The following is a 25,868-nucleotide window of genomic DNA, read 5'->3' as shown; positions in this document are numbered from 1 at the left end:
CAGGGCATGGCACAGAGCTGAGTGTACCGCCAATGATCAGAGGATATTAAGGTTGTCTTCTTAATCACAAATGAGAATAATCCATGTAGCTATATTGAAAGCTAAAATATCAATGTGTGATTTAATTTGGGAAATCTTTCTCTTTGTAGATGAGGGACTATATAATTTAATGTGTGCTAACATAAGCCAGAACAAAGTTTCTGGAGGGCTAAGAATATATATATTTTTCTTTTTTCTAACTCACATGTTATTATAAGCAAAGGACCTAATTTTCTCTACTCTGATTCTACATCAAAAAAGTTTTTTTAAGTTATATATTTGGATTGCCTTCTATAATCAGTTTGTCTGGCTTTCTTCTTTTCCTCTCATTTCTAGTCCCTCTAGAGAAAAAATAAAGAACACTAAATACAGCCCTCAAGCCTTTATTTAGCTTATAGGTAGGTACTTATTGACTATACACTGTTTGTAAAGCATTGTTTTAGTAGTCATACTTTTTTTTTAATATTTTATTTATTTATTTGACAGATAGAGATCACAAGTAGGCAGAGAGGCAGGCAGAGAGAGAGAGAGAGGAGGAAGCAGGCTCCCTGCTGAGCAGAACGCCCAATGCAAGACTCAATCCCAGGACCCTGGAATCATGAATGGAGTCGAAGGCAGAGGCTTTAACCCACTGAGCCACCTAGGTACCCCAGTAGTTGTACTTTTAATTAGAGCCCTGCACGTTTAGATCTTAGTATAAACTGGAACAATTCTTCCCAATTATTGAAGAAGTCATTTTTTTTCTTCTTATAAAAGGAAGTGTGTTAGGAACAACTTGAGCCAAAGAAGAAATATATATATGTAAGGACCTATTTAGAAACTGTCCCTGCTCCCCTTCCCCTAGGGGATTTACTTGGAGACTAGTCCCAGAAACCAGCTTCAGGTAACAAAGCCCAGATACAAAGGTGGGTCAGGTGGAGACATCGATCAGTGTGTGGGGGGGGAATGCATATTGTCTTCCTGGTTACCAAGGAGTATGGGCCCTGCCCTTTGGGAGCCTTTTTGGCGCTAGTCTCAATCAAGGTGTAATAGGCTGGTTCAAATGTCTACTAGGGTAAATTGTAACTCAGTTGGTCACCTAGCATCACTGTGGAGTTTCCTGTGTGTGTTACAATCTCATTGGCCACCTGTGCGTGGCCAGGCCTGACCGCATGGCCTTTGTCCTTAAAAGCTAGTCTGTGAAACAGAGAAGTGTTGCCCTCTTGTAAGAGGTGCGTCCCGAACGTTCGGTTAGATTCTTGATGCTTGGCGCGAAATAAAGCTTTGCTTGATCTTCGCTTTGTATCAGTTTCGCTCCTTTAATCATGGACCCATTATTAGGGCATAACTCTCTCTCTCTCTCTCTCTCTCTCTCTCTCTATATATATATATATATATATATATATAATCAAAAGAATGATCACTGTCTTAAATTTTGAATTCAGGAAAAAATACTTATAAGAATACAATACAGGGACGCCTGGGTGGCTCAGTTGGTTAAGCAGCTGCCTTCAGCTCAGGTCATGATCCTGGCATCCTGGGATCGAGTCCCACATCGGGCTCCTTGCTCCGTAGGGAACCTGCTTCTCCCTCTGCCTCTGCCTGCCACTCTGTCTGCCTGTGCTTGCTCTTGCTCTCTCTCTCTCTGACAAATAAATAAATAAAATCTTAAAAAAAAAGAATACAATACAAAGGATGTAACATCTTAACAGTAAGAAAACGAGTTATGGAATGATTTGATTGAATTTTGTTAAAGAATTTCAGACTAGTATTTCTCATATATATGTCATATTTATCTCCTTTGAATACAAAGTAGAATCCAACCTTAGCAAAAAATTCAGTGTCTGTATGTCTGTCACTACTGCCTTAGAGAAGGTTTATTTTTCTAAAACATGGCTTCCTACTACTTACAAAATAAAATCCAAATCTTTGCAAAATATCTAAGGCCAATTAATATCTATTTTACATCTATACACTTTCCCGGGCCATATACATAATTTTGTAAGCCCTATCTGTTATTTCCTGGTGATGGTCCAGATTTTGCTGCACTATTTCTTAACCAATATTCTCTCATTTAAGAGGAATGTTCCTTCTCTAACCTCACTCAGCAAAATCTAGTAAATTCTTCAGCATTTGGATCAAATATGACCTGTACAATTCCTTTTCATTTCTTCCTATTAGAAATAATCTTTTCTTTTCAAAATTCAATTGTACTTGTTAAAATATATATATTTTCTTAATTATACTAGTAACACCAGGTTTTGACTTACATAAAGAAGGCAAGACTAGATAGGATGGCAACGCTGACCATACCATCTAGTTAGGAACAGTCCATTTGGAGAATTCTCAAGTTAGTAGGGACCCTGGTTGCAGCTTCTCAGTATACAGTGCAATTATTTAAAAAAAAAAAAAAAAGCTTTAGACTATTGCTGTTTGTTTTTTTTTGTTTGTTTGTTTGTTTGTTTTAGCTCAATGGCAATACATACATATTATTTGCCTCCGAATTCTTTAGTCACCTACCAGAATCCTTGAACATATGGATATTTTATACATGTGCATATATGGTTTTTTAGTTCAGGCTTCACAAATGATTCCCATGACTCTTTCACGTTATGGAATCCTCAGAAAGTAGAAAGGTGAGCACTGTAGATACTCGGGTAACTCATGGAAAATGAAAAAAAAGACAACAACAAACCACAAACAGAATTTCCTTTGGTCCAATCACTGATAGAGCTGCAGGCTTTTAATAAAAAAAAAAAAAAGAAAGAAAGAAAAAAAAAATCAGCCAGCAAACTCCTTAAATAATTGTGAAGTTGAGTTCTGAGCACTGTAGAAAAAGCACACTTTTATTTGGCTGAAAATCACTGAAACAAAAGAAAGAGAAAACCAACCAAACAAACCTAAACTTCATAATCATATAGATATCAATATTTCATTTTGATCTGCTAATTAAAAATCTAATCAACATTTGGTCTATTATATTTCTTATGTTAAATTAAAGCATTTCACCCTCTTAAATTGCAAATGTTGATTCTTACTCCCTTTGCTTTGCTTGAAAAGATTCTGAATAAAGAGTACAGTGGAATAAATATATATTATTTGCATGTTATTAAAGCTTATGTTTGAAGTACATGACTTCAGTCCAAAAAATTCCCTCTTGTGCCATTTGCAGAATTAGTGTAAGGCAGTAAGTAAAACAACAAGGACAGTTAGTTCTATGTTTACAAAACGAGCACCTCATTTGGCAAAGAATATGTGCCTAAAGATGAAACTCTGGGCAGGAAATGAAGACATAATGAGGTAACTGGAGAATTTCATGGTCTCAAGCATTTAAATAAATTAATTACCTTAATGATCATGTAAATGGGTGATCATAAATGAATTCCTGATAATATTAAAACCCCCATAATGTACCTCAGAAAGACTATGCACGCAAGCCTGGGTAGCTCAGTTAGTTAAGCAGCTGCCTTCTGCTCAGGTCATGATTACCGGGTTCCAGAGATCAGCCTAGCCTTGGGCTCCTTGTTGGGTGGGGAGCCTGCTTCTCCTTCTCCCTCTTTGCCTCTGCCTCTCTCCTCCCACCTCCATTCATGTGCTGTCTATCTGTCTTAAAAAAATTGCATCATTATAGTTGATAACTTTTATTGTATAGCCTTTAGAATCGGCCTCCAAACAAATTAGATTTTAATTGTTCTAAGGATTGGATTTTACTTCAAAATCATGCAAATTTCATGGAATAGAGGTTGATTGCCTCTATTCCTCAATCTGCAGAAAGAACTAAAAATCTGTTATTTAATTAATGAACCTTATCCTTATGATAGTCAGTTATCCTGCTCATCTAATTCTTGTTTTTAGTTCTGCTAAATATATTTTGTAACTGGCAATTTCAGTTTAATGACTAACATTACACTGTTACATCTGTGTATATGTGTGGTATATATATATATATATACATACACACACACTATATAAATATATATATATCGTATATATATAGCTTATTTAATATAACTCAGTAGGAATTAGAAATTTACTCTTCATTTTCTTCATTTTCTCTTTTCTTTCTCCTTTGTTAGTAAAAGCAATTTGAATAATAATGCTAGTCAATCAACTTGAATAATAATTGAGATATGATCTATATCCCATACCAACAGACTCTTTTTAGAGGAAATAACTCCAGATGACCCTACAAGTGATGATTCAAACTTTCAGACACTGATTGCACCATGAATAAATGAGTAATATATTCATCATCCAAAGATAGTTTATTAATGAATGTAGTTTTGAATATTTTAACAAAAACCCTTATTTATGCTTCTATAACTAGCTGATATGAATGTGTTTATTTTTTAGCCTTAATGTAGTGAGATCTGTTTCACATTTCCAATGGTACTAATCAGACCTAAAGAGAGAAAGTAGTCATTTAGACACTGTGGGAGAAATCTTCTATGTATATATAACCATAAAATTGTTATTAAGTCAAGATATTAAGAATGTCTGATTCTCTTGGGGCGCCGGGGGGCTCAGCTGGTTAAGCATCTAACTCTTGATCTCAGCTCAGGTCTTAATCTCAGGTTCATGAGTTCGAATCCCGCATTGGGCTGCACACTGCATGTGAAGACTACTTTAAAAAAAAAATCCAATGCTCTCAAAGAAGGTAGATAAAAGAATTGAGTTCCAAAGGAAAAGAGGATGGACAAGAGATTTTTAAGAATACCTGAAACTTCACAGTAACTACAATTCATATGAAAGGGCATTTTTCAACTCATTTATTTTTTTTTCCTATTTTGTGTTGGGCTTATCATGAAAAAGAGTCTGAGCCAAGTTTCATTCAAATATAAAAAAGTAGAGTTTTAAAGGCTAGCAACAATAAAGGAAAACACAAAAAAAGATAGATAAGCTATTTATCCTGTGCCTTAAAAGATCCTTATAAAATTCAAACTTTTAGGGGCACCTAGGTGGCTCAGTCATTAGATATCTGCCTTTGGCTTGGGTCATGATCTCAGGGTCCTGGGATCCAGCCCTGCATCTGGCTCCCTGCTCTCCAGGAAGCCTGCTTCTCTCTCTCCCTCCCTCTCCCCCTGTTTGTGTTCCCTCTCTCTGTGTCTCTCCCTGTCAAATAAAATCTTAAAAAAAAATCAAACTTTTAGATGGAATGTAATCTTAAACTTAATATCTGCACTGCTTCATTGCAAATTTATTCCTCTGCCTACTGCAGTCTACACTGCCTCTACTACTACATTGAACCTGCCCCTTCTGGGGTTACCAACTGCTCCTTGTTGATAAATTTAAGAGCATTCTTCAGTATGTACATACCTGACTTTCATTTAGCTTCCCATATCCCTCAGCAGTAAACATCCCTTTGATTTTCAAAATATCCTGTTTTCTTGCTGGTATTTCCTTGTCCTTTCATATCAGTACACTGCATTTGTGAAGGACAGCATTTTTTTTTCTGCTCTAGAAACTAAGCACATGATTTTTTCACAAAGGGCATGGAATACACTAATACAGCACTATAAGTATGCTGCCTGGCTTGTTAGATAATTTAGGAGCTATATATGAAGCAAGCAGAAGTTCATACTTACTGTCAAATTACATTGTGTGTGTACCCATATCTGCAGAGAAACTGGCTGAAAAGTTCAAGTATGGTAGTCAGGTTTAACTCAGAGACAGCAGAAAAAAGAACTAACCACTGAAAAGTATGTTAGGTCATTCACAGTTGCAGGGGATGTCTGTGCTTGGGGCCAGGCAGGGGAAATTTTAAGTTTCCTATTTCGACCAAATAGCTTGAGAAACAAGCATACAGTGTGAGGTGGGTAGCCACATCAATGAAGTTATGCTCAGTAGATCCCAGTGTAGTTGGCAGTGTTCAATGTTTCAATGTTTACAATGTAATATGATAATGGCACAAATCCTCAATTAGAGGAAAGACACTTTGAAGACTTATTCTCACTGTTTTACTTAAAAGGCTCCCGTCTGACTTGGAATGCGATGCTCATACATTGGGTCTGGCTGGGTCTCCAAGTCCCAGCCAAACCCAATGTATAAGAGAGTTAACAGGCCTTTACATTTTCAAGGTATAGGTGACCTTTACACTTGGAAAAGAGAGGAGATTTTCTACAGGGAAAGAATGATTTTAACGTTTGAGCCCTTTCTTAGGGTTTGAGGGGCTAAAAAGCAAAATGACTGGATGCATGGTGGGGGTGAGCCCTAGGATTGTAAAGAGCTAACTTTGACCTCTGAATCTGCTCATCCAGATGATCATGCATATTAACACTGGGGTGGGGTAAAACTGAGGAATCTCAGAGGCTAATGACTGTGTGAATAACTGCTTTAAATGTAATCAAGTGAAAGAATTTATCAGAGCGCATAAAACAAGACCCAAATATATATGTTGTTTATGAGAAATCCACCCAAATATAAATACAGGTTGAGAGAAGGTGAAACATACACCATGCTAATCTAATCAGAAGAAAACAAAAATAACTATATTAATTTCAGATAAAGCCAAACTTCAGAACAAGGGAGACTGTTAGGGCTAAAGACAGTTATGTTCTTGTGGTTCATCTGGGTTACACATCAACAGTCATAAATCATGTCATAAATGTATTCATTTGGTTACTGTGTTAGTCAGGGATTGCTCACATACTACTTATGATTCAGTTATTAAGAATAACTGATACTAAACTCAAGATTTTTATATGACGATTGTGGCCAGATCTCTTAAAATCAATAGGGAACAAGAGAAAGCTGGCTCCCTTTTGAACATGCAGCATTTAAGAAAATCTAAGGAAGAAATTTTTTTTTAAGATTTAATTTATTTATTTGAGAGGAGAGTGAGTGAGTGAGAGAGGAACAGGAGAACAAGAGATGGGGAGATGCAGAGGGAGAGGGAAAAGCAGACTCCCTGCTGAGCAGGGCTGATCTCAGGATCCCTGGGTCATGACCTGAGCAAAAGGTAGCCCCTTGACAAACTGACCCACTCAGGCACCCCTAAGGAAGACATTTTCTGACAGCAAAGAAGGTTGAATTGTTGTTAGAAGTTGTGCAATCTTCTCTTCTGCAGGTGTTTATAAATACAATTATTTTAGATGTAATCTCATCAGAAGACAGAATGATGAATGAGGTTACTTCTTAGATTTGCCTCTTCTGATCAATTTAATATTACAGTAGCAATTGCCATCCTGAAGAAAAAAACTGAACATTGCAAAATGGAGAATAATAGGAAGGGATGACATAGATGGAATGGAGGCTTACTCTGTACTTGAAACTATTAACATGATGAAAGGCCTGCATTTTAGTACCAGACAGATATTTGTGTCCATTTCATTAAGGTCAGAAACCCACCCATTCATTTAATGATGCGCTACACACCAAATATTAAGTGGCTATAATTAATACACTTTGATAGTTGTTAGGTGCTAACAATTTTTTTAAATGCTTTTTCATAGGAGAAAATTGGGAATTAAAAAAAAAAACAGTAACTAGAGTTTCTGTTTGTTTTTTTTTTTTCCCAAAAACCAATATTCCCAGTTCTAATTTATTCAGAGAACTTTGTCTTGGTCAGCTAAAGCATAAGACAAAGGAAAGACAAATCTATATTGTGGATGCTTTATTTACAAATTGATAATTTCTCAGTTTCAACTGATTCTGTATCATAGCTAAATAACACTTTTTTTTTAAAATCATGGAGTCATGTATCTTTACTTTTTAAAATTTTTTAAAGATTTTATTCATTTATTTGCTAGAGAGAGAGCACAAGCAAAGGGATCAGCAGGGAGAGGCAGAGGGATAAGCAGGCTCTCTGCAGAGCAAGGAGCCAAATGCAGGACTCAATCGCAAGACCCTGGGATCACGACCCTAGCCGAAGGCACCCACTTACCCAACTGAGCCATACAGGCATCCTTCTGTTTTTTAGATTATTTTCTCCCCTGCTTAATATTTTTTTTTCTCGTAGTCTCTCTCACTTTTTATAAAATGTAAGCCCTTTCCTCAAGACTGTCGTCAAGACCAAGCCTCCTACTCCTACCAGTTAAATAGGATTTCCACTGAAATCTTAGAAATTGAAGCAACTAGGTATGAACCACTTATCTCCCTGGTCATAACTCTCACGCATACATACTTATGATCTAAAACAGTTTCTATCCTATAGTTTCATGGGCTGAAACCTCTTTCCATTTAGTCAATAAGGAATTAAAATGTGTTTGCTCTGTGACAAGCCTTATGAGGAGCAGTGTTTGAGGAGCAGTGTTTGAAGCCATGCTATCATGATATACTCATTTTATTTTTTGTATTATATTTATTAACATATAATGTATTGTTTGTTTCAAGGGTACAGGTCTGTGAATTATCAGTCTTACACAATTCACAGTATTCACCATAGCACATACCCTCCCCAATGTCCATCACTGCCTTCTTCCCATAGTCTTCTTCAGCATTATTTTTCTCAGTTTTAGTTAATTTATTCATATCACCCTGTGAGTAAGACTATTTTCTTTGATCTAAAATTTTTAAAAAAGTGAATTTTAATCGTTATCCCTAAACTATAAGAATCTTTGTTTCCCTTATAAATTTTCATAAAGTCAAAATCATTGTCTACTCTATTCTTACTACTTTTCAAAGTAGTTCCCATTACAACGCACACACAACACAGAAAGGCACTGCTTTTGAGGAATACCAATAATTATCTTATTGCCAAAATAGACAACCATGCTATTTAAGGTTTCCTACTGAACATCTAAACCACTTTTGTAACTGTAACAGGCATTGCCTTGTGAAATGTCTCTACCCCCATAAGACAGATATATTTTTATACTCTCATAATTCTCTGTTCTAGCTAGCTCTCCCTTTCACTCTAAGATTACTGGGTTCTATTCCCCCTGTGTGTGCTTCACTGTATTTTTTTGAGATTACTGAGGACTTCAAAATCATAACCTCTCTTCTGAGCTTCACATTTTAGACACTTCCTTATGGCAGTGGAGGGGAAATGATTAATAATATGAAAAAGTTTACCTACAGAATATTTTTATTCTCCCTTTAAAACCCCTAATTCATTTCTATATTTAAGACCCTTATTATCTGTATCTTGAGATATGTAATTTCATACTGGTTCACCTTGCTTTTAATATTGTCCCCTTTCAATTTATTCTTTACCTGGATTTATCTAGATAATTCCATTTGAAAGCAATGTGGCCCATTCTAAATTTTTATGAAATATTTCAATGATTCAGATTTGCTTTTCAAAAAAAAATATATATATATATATATGATCTTTATGACAGAATTCAAGGACTTTCAAAGTCTAGTCTCTATGTATTTCTTTATACTCATATACTGAAATAGCTTTAAATATATTATGCCAGATCATGGTTTTTCATGTAAGTACTCTTTTGACTGTATTGTTTTTTCTACTTTATCTGGTGACTTTTGCTTATATTTTAAGACTCAATTCAAGCATTGTATCCTATAAGAAATTTCTCTAAATTTCTTGTTTTAGTGGTGGAGGCTTCCTTTGAGTTCTCCTTGGCAAGGATTTATATCTATATCTTCTAATTTATGCCATTTAGAAATAATCTGTCTAGGTTTGTTCCTTCACTAGTGGAAGATAATTTCTTTAAAGTCTAAACTTTCCTTGCCTTGCATAGTACAGGGCACAGTGCAGGGTAATATTAAATTACAAACTGTGACAGTGGCTTCCAGGAAGATGGAATAGATGTATCTTCCTTATTCATCTTACTATGTACAAGTAAAAAATAAGAACACCATATATGAAACAACTATAAAAAGACTCTGAAAGGTGGAGAGAAGGCTGATGGGATAATGATACAAGGACTGCTACAGTGGTGAGCATCTTTTTTGGGGGGCTTACTTTACCTTATATATCTCAGACTTGGGGTGGAGTAAACTGGCAACCCCAAAACACCAATCAAAAGTACCCTAAACAGATAAAAAATAAAAGCACCCTAAAAAACCTTTTGTGTTCTCTAAATCCGTTCCGTCTAGTCAAAGGACCAGGAAAGGAGATTAACAAAACAGAAACCTTTTAGACAATAACTGCTCTATTCCAGCCAGACACCACAGAAAAACTGCCCTACCCCTAATTTTGTCAGCAAAAACCAAGTAGAGATCCTAGTTATCCACCCTTGCATGAGGTGACCCAATTCCCCACTCTACACACAGAGATATCAGAGAGGAAGCCCGGGGAGGGGACTTTTACCCGACTGAGCAGTAATATCCCCTTCCCAACCTCAAGTAGTACAAGTAGACACCATAAGAGACTGGGCTTTCATTCCCACCAATTCCTATCAATCCCAGGAACATCTTTTGTAGTTATAAAGAAATAAAATACAAATATAATATGAAATCACTATATACCTATTAGAACAGCTAAAAAATTTTGTTACTGTGACAGTATCAATTGCTGGAAATAATTTGGCAATGTATTAAGAAAACAAACACAGCTAAATAAATATTTACTCTATGACCCAGAGGTTGTACTTCTGGACATTATCCCAGAGAAATAAACACTTTTATCTACACATAAACATGTATATGAATGTTCATAGCAGCAAATAACCAAAACCTGGAAAACTAAGATATCCCTTCATAGGTGAATGGTTGAACAAACAATAATATCTCCATATCATGAAATACTACTCAGTAATAAAAGGGAATAAACGACTGATAAACACCATTTGGATAGGTATCCAGCGCATTATGCAGAGAAAAACAAAAACAACAAAACCGAAACTATTGTGTACTTTGTTTCAAGATGCATAGCATTTTTTGAAATGACAAAATTCTAGAAATGGAAAACAGCTTAGCGATTGCCATGGGTTAAGGACTGGGGCGGGAGGGCAGTGCAGGAACTAGAAAGCGTAGCATGAAGGAGATCTGTACCGTGTCCACACGGCTCTGTATCCTGACTTGAACTGCTGGTTACACACATTTACTCCAGTCAAATGGCACAGAACCACACACTTTGTTCCAACGCCAACTTCCTGGTTCAGATTTTGTACTATAATTCCGTAAGACGCAATCTTAGAGGAAAGCGCGAAGGGTACGTGGGTCCCCTTGGTATGACCTTCCTAACATCCTGTGACTCTGTGACGTGCAAGCACCTGGACAGTGGGCCTGTCGGACTGTACGGCGGCGACTCACATTCAGCTTTTCAGAGACAACTATCTGGAATAAACACCTTGCCAGCCACTGGACTGCCCCACCTCTGAAGTTACTTTTGTTCAGGGATCTCTGGTTCGACGGCTTGTTTTTCCCTCCCCTTCCCCTTCCGGAGCATTAATTCCCGCGCTTCGATTTTCCCGCCCCTTGCCAAGTTCTGCAGGCTCATTCCATGTAATGCTTAAACATTCTCAGCTGGGAAATCTTGGATCCGAGGAAATCCTCGCTCACATGTGAAAGCCACCCCCCACCTCGGGCTGGCTCCCTCCTCCCCCAGCCTGACTTGGCAGTCCTCTCTCTGAGGCCTCCTCTCTCTGCGGTCTTCCTCGGGCCCAGCTGCGGCAGCAACCTGAAAAGAGGGAGCATGTTCTAATTAACACTGAGAGGCTCATTAGACAGACAGAGCCCCCCAAGCCCCACTCCACCGCTTCTCCAGGCAGAAGCTGAGAGACTGCTCTCTTGGGAGGAGGCGAGGCTACAATTACCCATGATTCATGGGGTGTAGAGGGAAGTGAGCTGAGCTGCTCTTAGGCCGGTGGGCCCAGAGACCTTCCCTCCCTGGGCCCACTCCCCACTTACCTCCACCCCCGTGTCCATCTCTTTTAGCTCTCTAATCTGGCACCGGTTAAGAAAAGAAAAGTGTTAGGGTGCTTGGGAGGACCTGGCTGGGTAGACAGAGCTGATCTGGGACACTGCCAAGTTCCCGAGCCCTGGATGGGGGCGAGATAGTGGAGGGAAAGGGGAGAATGCAGCATTTGACTCCAAGCCCAGATCCGGAAGAGAGCCTAGATTTTTACTTTCCCTGGGATATAGGAGAGAGTTCAGCTTAGTTCCTGTCTGCAAACATTTATTAAGCCCCAGCCATGGCTCTGGCTCGATGCTGGGCCCCAGGAATGTAGAGACATAATACCAGCCTGTCTGTAAGGTACAGTTTGTGAGGCTACAGAGCGTGGGCCATAAAGGATGGTAAAGAAACAGTGGGGGAGAGTGCAGGCGGGGGTTGCAGCAGGCACAAGGCTGGAATAAATGGGAGATGGTTGTGTTAAATGTGCTGGAACAAATGGAGAAGATCCAACAATTGAATTCAAACACCACAGTGAGCAGTTGCTCCTTGCCAGTCTCTGTGCTGGCTGCTGGGCATGGATCAGAGGGCTCGAATAATTTCTGCTCTGTTCGAGTTGGGGTCGGTGAGGTGGAGAGAAGGGTGGGTTAGATAAATATCCCAAAGGTGAGTGGAGAGAACTGAGTGTCAGAGAGAAGTAAGAAACAACGTTCTCCATGGGCACCTGAAATGAGGAGCTCCCCGAGAGGAAGCACATTGGAGGCAGGTCTCAAAGAAAGGGAAGAATGTTGCAGACTGAGTGACTAGGCTGAGCCAATGCTCAGGGCAGGAAAGCCTAGCGTGGGCTGGGGGAAGCGCAGGAGTCCAGCCAGTGTGTACGCAGGCTTGGCGTAGGAGTAGAAGATGGGAGGGAGGCTGAGGCCAGATTGCTCAGGGTCGGAAGGCCAGCAGGAAACACTTCTACTTATTTTGGGTGATGCTCTCAAGCAACGCAAAGCCTGCGTTCACATCGGCTCTTCAAGACCCTTGATCAGGGTCATGTAGGGTGGATGGTAGGTGTGAAAAAGAAGCAGGAAGGCAGTGGGGAGGTTCCCAGAGGGTCCAAGTGGGGAGCCAAAGACAGCCTCACATGGCAACAGTCGGGTCAGGTTGATGCAAAAGGTATTGGGGTGGGGGGGCATGGAATAAAGGCTTTGAGGCTGACAAATGCAGAGGCCGGGGTGAAGGAGAACCCATGGTCAAATGCAAGTTTCCCAGCCTGGAGAATGTAACAGCCAAGGCTCTGTATGCAAAAAAAGAAGTCCTCGAGAGCTGGTTTAGGGAGGTGGGGGAAGACAGGGGCTTTGTATAGGTGTACAGGGGGATCCGTGGGTTATTAGAAATGCAAGTCTAGGATCAAGCCTAGGAATGGAAATTTGAGAGTCATTCCCATCATCATCATTGTCATCAAGTTACCACTTACTCTATACCTATTATGTGCCAAGCGCTATACGAACAGTTCAAATCTCATAACAAGGTAAAGGATAAGCAGGATTAGTTTCATTTAACAGATAAGAAAGTGGAGAATCAGAGATGTTAGGAAACTTGCTCAAGGTCAACCAGCCGGGAAGAAGCAGATCTGGGCCTGAGTATCTCTCCTAAGGCTTGTTCATCAGTCCATTAAAGTAGAGTGAAGTTATGATAGGAAACAAGGTTCTCACATAAGAGGTGAGAAGACATTAGCCTGTAAATGTTGCCACAAAGGCTCTGCATGAGACAGCTTCCCTCTTAATTAGTGCCTAATTATCAGATACCAGAGGCTGCTCTGACAATGTCCAACATGGCAGTTATGGAATGTCCGGAAGGGCTCAGATGTGTCTGCAGAGTGGAAGACGGCCCACGTGGGACTCGTAACTGACATGCGTAGGGGTTTCACGGTCAGAATATAGGATGAAAGGGCTATGGAAGCAGGCAGACCAAGGTAGACTGGGTGGTGAGAGCTGAGGACAGAGTCTCAAGGTGATAAACACACCAAGAACTGTGGAAAAGGGGCAGAAGGAGAGTGAAGGACCGACCATCAGGTTTCATGATTAAAGGTCTCTGGTGACCTTCCTGAGAGTCACTTTAGAAGAGTGGTGGGAGCAGGAGGCAGACCCTGAGGAGTCGGCACATACAGGGTTGAGTTGGCTGTTTGGCACTTGTTCATGGAAGGAGGCAGAGGGTATAGACTAGTCTTCCAAGAGGTCTGGTGGCAAACAGAGAAAAAGAGCCTGGGCCAGTGCCCCAGAGCAGTGAAGTCAAGAGGAGTTATGTTTTCTCCTGGGGAGATCTGGGAGGGTCTGTAGGCAGGTGGATAGGAGCCAGTGACACAGTAAAGTTCGGAAATGCAAGTGAAATACATCAGTTCCAGGAGAAGAAAGTTATGGGTTAGGTTAGGGGGGGTTTGAGAGTCACAAAGATAACTTTGCAATTAATTCTTTAATGTATTCAGTAAATATCCACTGAAGTCCTACTGTGTGCTGGGTGCTCTCTAAGCACTGGGGATAAAGGAGTGAACATGGCAGAGTCTGTGCATTCATGGGGCTTACAGTCTAGTGGAGAACTTGATGGGAATAGATTCAAGATATTCAAAATCTGGTTTTCTTCTCTGCTTGGGACACTAGGACACAGGCTGGTAGAAGTCTCCTCGGCTTAGCTCAGCCTTCTCTCTCCAGGTAGGATGATACTGTGCTAGGGAAATGGACATCTTTCCCATTCTGGAAGCATTTCAGGCAATGGGGTTTCATACCTTCCCTCTGTTGCCAATAGCATCTCATAACCTGAAGAGAATGCTCTTGGGTCTAGCTTTTCCCTCAAAGCATGAGTAGGCCAGGTTGGAAAGAAGTAAGAATCTCTGCCTGGTGTCTTTTTCTCCTGGTCCTCCAGACAGAAATTGACAGAAAGAGGCAATTAAGTGGTCACCTCCCCTCAGTTTGCACCTTGGAGGGCTCTCCTGCCTCGTTAAGGCCAATTGGCCATTCCAGACCTCAGGGAACCTGCCAGAGTTCTGCGGGGACACTGAGCTGAGCCACAGTGATCTCTCCCCTCTGATGTGATTTCTGAGAAAGCAACAACGAAATGCCTTTGAGATATCAGGAGTTTCTCTTTCTCTGGAGATCCTGGGTACATGATGAAACCCTGTAGGCAACAGTCCGAACGTTCCAGGAGGCAGAACTCAGACAGCCCGAGATTCCCGACCCCCTAGTGCGCACATCCGTATAATTCCCTTCCATGGGAAGTGCCGTGGGACTAGAGGGCATAATAAGGTATCCGTCCTGTGATTACGTTACCACTCAGTTGACCTTAAGTGAATCAAAGGAAAATCACCCCAGGCAGCTTGACCTAATCAGGTGAACCCTTTAAAAGAAGGTGAAGTATCAGAGTCACTCTCCTGTTGGCCTCAAAGGGCCAAACTACCATGTGGCAGAGAACATTAGGTAGCTGTGACTAAGGGCCTCAGCTTGGAATGTCAAGCAGCTGAACTTAGGATACCTACTGGCCACTCTAATCTTAGTGAGATTCAGCTTCCCCCCCCACTATTTTCAGAGAGGATAGCCAGACTGAGGAAGATAGAAAGCATAAGGCCACTAGGTCTGGGGATGGGGAAGGGCCCTGAATGGTGAGACAGAAGAACTGAAGATAGGATTGATGTCATGACATTTTACCCGGGATCGTCGTGGGGGTTGGGGTTGTGCCTGTCAGTTTTCCTGGGCTAGAAGGATGCCTCTGTTGGTCCGGGGGTAGGGGGGCACCCATGGGGAGGGAACCCAGCGGATCGCTAAGGTTGTGAGAGGCAGTCACTCCACCTGCAGTGGCTGGTGAGCCAATGTGGCTAAAGGTTATTGGCCACAGGGGGAAAGTCTCTCTGGTTCTTTTCTAAGAGGTTTCCATAAGGGAGAAAGAGTGAGAGCATTGCCACATGACGGGGAGAAATGGCCACAGCAGGAGGACAGAGCTGGAAGGGGGCGAGTAAGGGCCTTGAAGAAACACCGGTCCCTTGCCCCAAGTTTTCCTGGGTTCACACTGCCCACGTGAGGTAGCATGTGCCCACCAGCTCCACCCAGCACTGCCCTGATTGTACAGCTCCTGTTGTTGGGAACAGAGGTGGCCCAAATTATGGGGCACCCATAATATGGGGCGCCCAAATTATGGTAGCCTGGAGGGACTCCCACTCTTAAAATGTCCGTCCACCCACTCCTCTGTCCTCCATCTATTACATTCACATTTATTGAGCATCTACTATGTGCCAGCCCTTGGGCTGGGTATCAGGAACACGTTGATCAATCCCCAGTCATCCCCTTATGATGATCCCAGGGTTGGGAATTTCCGCAATGCAGTGATGAGGAAGAAAGGTGAACGGGAGGAGCAGCATTATTTTTTAAGCATTCCTGTTTAATTTTTAATTTGTTATTGTTTTAAATGTGCACACAAGTAGAAAGAATAGTGTAGTAAACTTTCAGATAACCACCCCCCAGTTCCAACAATTTTCGTTAATATTGTTTCCTCTAATGGTTCCAGTTTTTTTGATGGAGTATTTTAATACAAACTCAAGATCCCGTGTATTTCCCCCATAAGGACTTACATACAGATCTCTGATATGAACGCTTTGAAACAAACAGCTATCTGATCCCCAAGTGCAACACCCTGACCTCTGCCCGCTCCACCCCCCGCCCCCCGGAAATCGCCAACCGCTGGGAAGCCAGTCCTATATCCTACACATCTAGGAGTCTTGACAAGGATCTGGTATCCCAGGCCATGACATGCAGGAGTTTCAGACTTTGGCCCTTTAGTCCCCCTGCACCCCCTCCCTTCCCCCGCCCCAGGCCTCACCGCGCTCTTCCTCCTACCTGTTCTTGCCACAGATTGAAATGCTAGAACACAAGTACGGGGGCCACCTCGTGTCCTGGCGCGCCGCTTGCACCATCCAAACCGCCTTCCGCCAGTACCAGCTCAACAAGAACTTCAAGAAGATCCGCAACTCGCTCCTGGAGAGCCGCCTGCCGCGACGGATCTCCCTGCGCAAAGTCCGCGCGCCCACTGCTGAGAGCCTGGCGGCCGAGAAGGCGCTCATGGAGGGCTACGGCCTCATGGGGCTGCCACTGGTGCGCTCGCCCTCCCTGCCGCCCACCTTCGCGGGCACGCTCACCGAGCTGGAGGACTCCTTCACTGAGCAGGTGCAGTCCCTGGCCAAGTCCATACACGACGCGCTCAGCACTTGGAGCCTCAAGACCATGTGCTCCCCGCAGGAGAGCGGCGCCTACCAGCTCCACCAGGCCCTGCACGCGGGCGCAGGGCCGCTGGGCCTAGAGGCCTAGATGCGGGAGCTCAATAGTGCCCGCCCCGCGCCCGCGCCCGCACCCGCGCCGGGGTAAGAGACCGCCGAGGCCGCCGTCCTGCCCCAGGGCCACGGCAGTACCTTCATGATGGCTTTCCGGGACATCACCGTGCAGATCGCCAACCAGAACATCTCTGTCTTCTCCGCCACGGCTCTGACGGTGGCCAACTGTCTGGGCACACAGACCGCCCAGGCCCGGCGGAGCCCGCGGTGGGCAAAGCCGAGCAGGGAGAGGCCCCGGGGCAGGAGGCCTCGGTGGCCACAACCGCGGCTAAGGGGGACGTGCCCGCCGAAAACACCCGCTCAGAGGCCGGAGCCAGCGGGTCCCCGAGCACCCACCCTCCTGGGGCTGCTGTGGAGGCGCTGGTGGAGGGGGCCACGGTGGCGGCGGAGGCAGAGGTGGCGGAGTAGGGGACTGGGGAGGTGGGGAAAGGGTCTGAGGCTTAGGCTGGCGACAACTCGGAGCCGCTGAGCAGCAGCAGCACGTCCACCAAGTCGGCCAAGTCAGGCTCGGAAGCGTCAGCCTCAGCCTCCAAGGAGGCCCTGCAAGCCATGATTCTGAGCCTGCCGCGCTACCACTGAGAGAACCCCGCCAGCTGCAAGTCGCCCACGCTCTCAACGGACATCCTGCGCAAATGGCTCTACCGCATCGGCCTCAACCTTTCCAACATGTGAGTGAGCACCAACTCGGGAGCTCTGGGGAGACCCGGGAAGCTCTTGGTCGGCGGGGAAGGGGCAGGGGCTACAATGGCATCATCCCAGCGCCCTGCCTGGTGACATTTGTGCCGCACCTGCTCCTGGAGGTGCTGGGTAGGGATGCACGTTTTCTTTTTAATGGTTCACAAATTTATGTTCAGGATTAGGGACAAAACAACACATCAAGCCCATGCTTTCAGCACTATTCCTGCTTACTAGGGCTTGAAAAGTGAGGGAATTGAAAAGAAAATGCAGTATTAAGTAATAGTCCAGGTCGTATGAGGATTGAGACGAAATCCTTCAGGCAGACCCGAAGCCAAGGAAACAGCATCGTCTCAGGGGGATGACGTCAAGGAGGGAGCAAGGAGGAAAACGAGGAAAGGCAAGGGAGGGTCTGGGTGGGTGAGAAAGAAGAGAAGGAGCACAAGGAATCCAGGTAAAAGGCAGGAGAGGGGCGGGGATAAAAGGGGGCGGCGACAAGGACACAGAGGTGGCACAGAAGTGAACAGGAGAAGGAAAGCAGGAAAATGAACAAGGGTTTTGGTTCAGAGTCCCCAGCCAGAGCCCCAGCCAGAACTGTCCTTGCAACTAGAATGTAGAGAGCCGGGGGCCAGCAGTGTACACGCACCCCTCCCGTGGAAATCCCATCTCCACCCTCTGTTCACCCCTTCCTTCAGAGCCCCGAGACAGGAGATTGAACATCTCTCCCAGCCACGTGTCCGTTCACTTATTCACTCAACTGTCACTTATTGAATGCCGGGCGCGTTGACCATGGAGATGAGGAGGACACATGCCCTGGTCTCCAGAAACTTCTATTCCAGGGAGGAACAGCTACTGTTCCCGGCTCACCTTACATAAAACATCTGCAAACTTCCTAACAATATCTAGAGATGGCCTTGTTATGCCGTTTTACAGAAAAGAAGCAGGCTCACACAAGTAAGGCGAGTTGTGAGCTCACACTCACGCAGACCCTGGGATCCCTCAAGACAGTGGTTCTCAAACTCTCTGTAGTAAAGGACCAGTCTGGGTTTTCACCCACTAAGTGGTGGCTGATACTTTTGTGAAATGCAATAAAAATGAGTTGCTAGAAAAACAATCACATGCTTGGTTATCCCAAAAATGTCAGAGTGCTATAAAAGGTTCTAAACGCTTGCTCTCTGTTTCTGTACTTAGCTTCTCCTGAACCAGTCAGATACAGTTCAGGGAACAGCATGGATTTGCAGGCCATACTGTGAGCACATTTGCCTAAAAACACAGTACCTACATCCACACGTAGAGACTAGAGCTTGAGAAAGTGAATGATGGAGAGCAGGATTCTTGTGTCCCTGTGGCCAGTGCGGTAGGAGAGCTCCCCTCTGCTCCCCAGAGCCCTGCTTCTGGGGCGAGTACTGCATACAGACGACAGAACACAGACAGGGTGGAAGGGCCTTCGTGACAAGCCTCCGGGCCTTTCAGGGAAGACAAAAAGAAACCTCTCCACTTGCTCTGGAATTCTCTTCGTCTGCCAGACCTAACTCCTTCTCTCCCCATGCTATCTTCACTCCTGTGTGTGTATTAGGGTGGGGGGTGGGGGTGTTCAGGAAGACAAGGTTCCTAGGTGAAGTCCCTGGGACAAGGAGCCCGTCTGCAGCAGAAGGAATCCTGGCTTTTAGATGGAATTCTTCCCAGAAACTTCCAGGCACTTCTGTAGCTTCCCTGGGTTGGAAGAAAGGGAGGAAGGAAGTCGTGGATAGCCTTGGCTCACTCTCTACTTCTTCTTCCCACCTCCACTCCCACCCCCAGAAACCCAGACAAAGGCATCCAGTTCCTGATCTCCTGAGGCTTCATCCCCGACACCCCCATCGGAGTGGCCCACTTCCTGCTCCAGCTCAAGGGCCTCAGCCGGCAGATGATCGGGGAGTTCCTAGGCAACAGCAAGAAGCAGTTCAACCACGATGTGCTGGAGTGAGTGCCCCTCTCCCCACGCATGGCCCAGGGTCCCACAGGACACAGGGGAGGGAACAGGAACCCTGAAGTCTGGGCCCCTTGCTGTATCTTGACCAGCCTCTGTTTCCCCCTCCTGGGGTCCTGCATTTACTGAGCGGGCTCCAGGCTGGGTCCCACTGAAGGCACCAGGGGTATAGAAATGGTCGAAGGAGACGAAAAGGCCACCCTCCCTGCTACCCTGTGGGGCCAGAGAGGAGGACTGGGTCTACACGGGGACTATCTCTGCCTGGTGAACAGACCCTCAGCCCACCACCTTGCTGCCGTCTGCCCAGCCCCTGATCCCCCACTAGCTGTCTTGCTCCCCATGTGGGTTCAGTTTCATATTGGTGGAGGCAAACACAAGTCAGGAAAAGGGAGTTAGATGGAAGGGTTTTAGAGCAAGAAAATACAGTGATTCCACAAACATACGTTTACCACCAAGATCAACAGATGTGGGCAGGATGTGGGCTTGGCTTCACTAGTGCTCTTGGCTCTGTTCACGTGGAGGCGTGGGCAGGTGAGAGCCCCCAGGTCTGGGGTGGCATCCTTGGGGCCTCGAAGCCACCTTGCCCCTGGCAGAGAGAGAGGGTGAGGCCCCATAAAGTCTGCTCCAGACCCCCTTCTTGAAGGTCACCATGCTGTTGGAAGCCTCTCCCTGGGAAGTCAGCAGACGTGTTTCTCGGGGGTTCTGAAACAATCTCTCCCTTTCGTCTTGCTCTTGGAGCAGTAAGGGGCTGCTGTAGGAGGGACAGGGGTCTCCTGCCCGAGGGTTTGGGAGTAGCCTGACTGGCAAGATTGTCACTGTGCCCGGAGCGGGAGCTCGGAGACCTGGCTTCTGTTTACGCAGTAGTCTTGGTGCTGTGTCTTTGGACAAGTCCCTGCCCTGGGGGCCTGCGGTTCTCTGCCCGTGGACTGGAGGGGGCTGGATTATGAGGGGTCATCCCGTTGTCCTCTGGAATCCCTGTCACGTTCCTGAATCCACTCAGTCTAACTGAGTACAGTCCGAAGAGCAGGGGCTTGGACATATCTGAGGGACCTTGAAATCCCAGGATGCCCCTTAGTTGACGGAACTCAGTCCCCCCCTCCATTTGGACAACCAGACCCTCCCCCACTAGTGCTTGAGATGCTCTGAGGGAGGGTCTTGCAGAGGAAAATGAAAGGATAAGTGTGCTTCCTTCCTCCTCCTTTCTTCTCCCTCTCCCTCGCCACCCCCCCCTTTCTCCTCAGCATCAGCCCTGCTGGGTAGGGTGCCCTGAAGGGAGACCCTGAGGAAATGATAGAAAGAGGAGAAAGATCAAGTTTTCTCTGTCTCCTTTCGCACAGGCTTTCCCTCCATCTAGCTCATCTCTCCGGCCTTTTCATCTGCTTTTGTCCCCATTCCACTCCCGCCCCCACTGCCCTGTTTCTGTGGGAGGGTGAGTGGGGGTGTGCTCTCCTCAGTGCTTCATTCTCCTGGCTCCCCGTGCCCCTGGGGGACCCTGCTTTGTCTCTCTGCTCTGGGGCTTCCTGCTTCACTCCCAGCCCTGACTGACTGTGTCTCCTCTGCCCTCCCCAGTCGCCCTGTGGCCTGGCCCTGAAATTCTCACCTGCGAGGTCCACGGTGACCTGGCACACTGGGATCGCGCAGTTTTCCGGCAGCCCCGGTGGTGCGGGCGCCCGGCAGCACGATGCTAACTAATTGCCATCCTCCCTGGGAGACCGAGTGTGTGGGCTGGAGACAGGCAGCCCCCGTGGTGAGAGGCGCCGCTGGGAGCCTGGGACCAGGCTGGCAGCTGAGGTGGGGAGCAGGCTAGGGATGAGGGGGCAGTGTGGTGGCAAGAGAGAGCTGCTCCTGACAGGGCCTGCTCTGAAGCCTGGCTCTGCTCCTCTCGTGCTGGGAGGCCTCCTCTGGGCCTCGGTTTCCTTACCAGGAAAGCGAGCAATAGGGTCGGGCTGTGCGATCTCCAAGGTCCCTTCAACTCCGGTGACTGTGAGATCTTATGTATTCCTCCGTGTCACTGTCTCACACTGGGATGGTTGCAGAATCGTTCGCCCTAAAGGTCAAGGCCATGCTTTGTCAGGCCACCAGGCCATCCCAGAGCAGCCCGCAGGCTCCAGAGCCAGGAGCTCACAGTTCCTGCCACAAACACGCAGTGCCTGCTCCGGGCTGGGAATGAGGCTGTGCTGGGCATCCCTGCGAGTACAGGATGGGGGCAGGGAGGAGCAGGCGTGGCCGTGGCCTCAGGGGAACTTACAGACCCTGGTGTCAGTGGGAGAGATGAGCAGAGGAGGGTGGACAGGGAGACAGGGAACCTCCCGCAGGCCTAGGGGTGTCAGGAGAGTGGAGTGTAGAGCTGAGCCCCCTCCGCCACAGTGGGTGCCTCGGACCCTTGTGCTTTATTCACTGGCACACCCAGCCTCTGTGCAGAAACAGCACCGAAGGGAACCTCTTCACCCACGTCCGAGTTGCCGCCTGCCTGGCTTGTCTCCTGTAGGGTGTCCGTGGGAGATGGGAGGCAGGAATGGGGCAGGCACTCACAGGGGAGCCAGATGCTGGGGTTCGGGGGGGTTCCCTGCCACTCAAGCCAGCTCTCCCACCACCTCTGGGCATCTGCTGCCTCTTCCTTACGCCCACCAGAGAACACACACAATAACAAAGTCACCGGTGCCATTTTGTCCAGGCCGAAAAGGCTTCATTGGGATTCTGCACAGCGTCCCTGCCCCCGCCTGGTGACATTTAGCATGTCTCATCCATTCTGTACAAAGCTGCTTGCTGAATAAAAGGACATAAATCACCCATCCCGTTGGAGACTGAGACAGTCCCGGCCACTGCACTCTCCGAGATGTAGCTGGGCAAGAAGGGGAGAGGGTGGAAGCTTCTAGGAGGGGATGGGGCGAGACCCTGACCCCTACCATCTACAGGCCTGTGGAGAAAAGGAAGATAGAAGGGGCCAAGCAGAATCCACCTCAGCTGCTGGCCTACGTCTGAGCGCCATGGATTCCATGACTTCGCCTCCGGAATCGGGCCCTTGCTGCTCTAGGAAGCTGATCTCTTCGGTCTCTTAATGCCCTGACTCCGTAGCAGATCCGTTCCAAGAAGAAATGTATTTAATCAGGGTGTATTGAATTAGTAGGAGGCATCCTGAGCTCCAGAGGCCATGTCCATTCCACTGTTTACCTGGGAAGTGTTTGGTTTTTATAAAGGAGAAAAGGGCCTGTTGCCTCGCTTGTCAAATGGGGACAATAGGACCCACGTCATGCAAATTACAGTTTTAAAATGCGTGTAAAGTGCTTATGTCAGTGACTGAGGCTAAGTCAGTTCTTTACGAATATTAGCTATTTCCATTATTATCTTTCTCACTTGAAAGCACAGGTCGGTAGATGCCTCCCCAGCCTGGCCCTGGCCCGGTGGGGGGAATCCATCAGATGCCTCAGGTCTGGTGGAGATCAGGTCCACTCCCCAGACAGCAAGAACTTGCTGGGGCTTGCTAGGGAGGGAGGGGAGCTCATTTGGGGGCCATCCTGCACTCTGAGGAAATCTTCTCTGGTGCTGAGATGAGAGGGGCCCTGGCGGCCTGGCCTGAGGAGCCAGACATCAGCTGGGGTTAGGATCCTGGGGCGCTGGAAGCTTCTCCCTCTCAGTTTTCACATGGCTGGGAAATCTGGCTCTGCTCTATTTCCCTTCTGAAATGTTCGCCTCGGCAGTTTGAAGGCCGGTGAAGGGGGGGTGGGCTGGGTGATCTTTTCTGAGGGGAATCACAGACGCAGGGCGGGTGTGGGTATCTGTCATTTCCGTGGAAGTGCACGGAGGGCAGCTTTTGGGCTGAATTGCCAGAACGCTTTCCTGGATGTTCCTTCTCTCGCTGCATCTACTCCATTTCTTGTTCAATATTAGAATTTGACATTTTAGTCAGATCGCATTATTTCATTTCCTTGGAAATGTGTTGGCCAGAGTGTAACAGATTTGTTCTTCTGAGGGGACATTCAGAAATGAAGACAGATTGCCTGTCCAACTCAACAGGCTGGGAGGTGCTAGCCTTTCGTGGTTAGGAAGAAATTATTTGAGAATGTCTTGCCCACTCTGCCATGGGTAACCTCAGAATGGTTACTTTGTTTCTGGGGAATTTCACCAGGAAGGAGAGAGCAGGCTGGGGCCCAGGCTGGCCCTTATGAGTCTGCAGGAGGGTGGAAAGAGGCCCGGGGCAGGCCGGGATAGACTCTGTGTTTATTTCCACTGCTTTAAAAACTCGACACTGCTACCACCCAGCAGGTTAGAAGGACAGGGTCTCTTCTTTTTTCTTTTAACTTAATTGTATTTTATTTAAATTAAGTTAATTAACATATGGTGTATTATTTGTTTTGGAGATAGAGCTCAGTGATTCATCAGTCACATATGACACCCAGTGCTCACTACATCATGTGCCCTCCTTACTGCCCATCACCCAATTACCCCATCCCCCCACCCAGCACCCCTCCAGCAGCCCTCAGTTTGTTGCCTGAGATTAAGAGTCTCTTATGGTTTTTCTCTCTTCTGATTTCCTCGTTTTATTTTTTCTTCCTTTCCTCCGTGAACTGTTTTGTTTCTTAGATTCCACATATGAATGAAATCATATTATTGTCTTTCTCTGATTGACTTATTTCACTTAGCATAATACCCTCTAGTTCCATCCACATCATTGCAAATGACGAGATTTCATTTTTTTGATAGATGAGTAATATTCCATTGTGTGTGTGTGTGTGTATGTGTGTGTGTGTGTGTGTGTATTTATTTATTTATACCACATCTTTATCTGTTCATCTGTCGGTGAACATCTGAGCTCTTTACACACTTTGGCTGTTGTGGACATTGCTGCTATAAACATTGGGGTGCAGGTGCCTCTTTGGGTCACTACATTTGTATCTTTGGGTAGTAGTACAATTGCTGGGTCATAGGGTAGCTCTATTTTTAACTTTTAGAGGAACCTCCACACTGTTTTCCAGAGCAGCTGCACCAGCTTGCATTCCCGCCAATAGTGTAGGAGGGTTCCCCTTTCTCCACAATCTCGCCAACATCTGTCATTTCCTGACTTGTTAACATGAACCATTCTGACCGGTGTGAGGTGACATCTCATTGTGGTTTTGATTTCTATTTCCCTGATGTCACATGATGTTGAGCATTTTTTCATGTGTCTGTTGGCCATTTGTATGTCTTCTTTGGAGAAATGTCTGTTCATGTCCTCTGCCCATTTCTTGATTGGATTATTTTTCTTTGGGTGTTGAGTTTGCTAAGTTCTTTATAGATTTTGGATGCTATCCCTTTATCTGTTAAGACATTTGCGAATATCTTCTCCCATTCTTTCGGTTATCTTTTGGTTTTGTTGACTGTTTCCTTTGCTGTGGAAAAGGATTTTACCTTGATGAAGTCCCAATAGTTCATTTTTGCTTTTCTTTCCCTTGCCTTTGGAGATAGGTCTATCAAGAAGTTGCTGTGGCTGAGGTCAAAGCTGTTGCTGCTTGTGTTCTCCTCTAGGATTTTGATGGATTCTTGACTCACGTTTAGGTCTTTCATCCATTTTTAGTCTATTTTTCTGTGTGGTGTAAGGAAATGGTCCAGTTTCATTCTTCTGCATGTGGCTGTCCAATTTTCCCAACACCCTGTGTCAAAGAGACTGTCTTTTTTCCATTGGATATTCTTTCCCACTTTCTCAAATATTAGTTGACCATAGAGTTGAGGGTCCATTTCTGGGCTCTCTGTTCTGTTCCACTGATGTATTGTCTGTTTTTGTGCCAGTACCATACTGTCTTGATGATAACAGCTTGGTAATAGAGCTTGAAGTCTGGCATTGTGATGCCCCCAGCTTTGGTTTTCTTTTTCAACATTCTTTTGGCTATTTGGGATCTTTTCTGGTTCCATAAATTTTAGGATTATTTGTTCCAGCTCTGTGTAAGAGGGTCTCTTCTAAAAGAGAAGGCTTTAGGTTTATGGCCTTGACCCCTCACCACTCCAGTGCCCTTTCCCCTGATCTCTCCCCCACCATTACACACGTACACACACAGACAAGAGATTTTCCTTAACAATAAAGAGTAATGAACATTTTAGACCCACTTGCTCCTGTGTGTAGAGATCTCTGGACTTTA

General features: G+C 45.5%; 1 pseudogene; it reads left to right on the top strand.

Moving 5' to 3' along the window:
• Positions 1-21,668, top strand: part of LOC116594397 — a 1,026,621-nt pseudogene extending 1,004,953 nt beyond the window's left edge.
• Positions 21,669-25,868: the final 4,200 nt, after the last annotated feature.

This window comes from Mustela erminea, chromosome 6 (assembly GCF_009829155.1).
Source record: "Mustela erminea isolate mMusErm1 chromosome 6, mMusErm1.Pri, whole genome shotgun sequence".
Lineage (NCBI taxonomy): Eukaryota > Metazoa > Chordata > Mammalia > Carnivora > Mustelidae > Mustela > Mustela erminea.
Note: the sequence above shows the minus strand (reverse complement) of the source record. Positions and strands in the feature narration are given on the sequence as shown.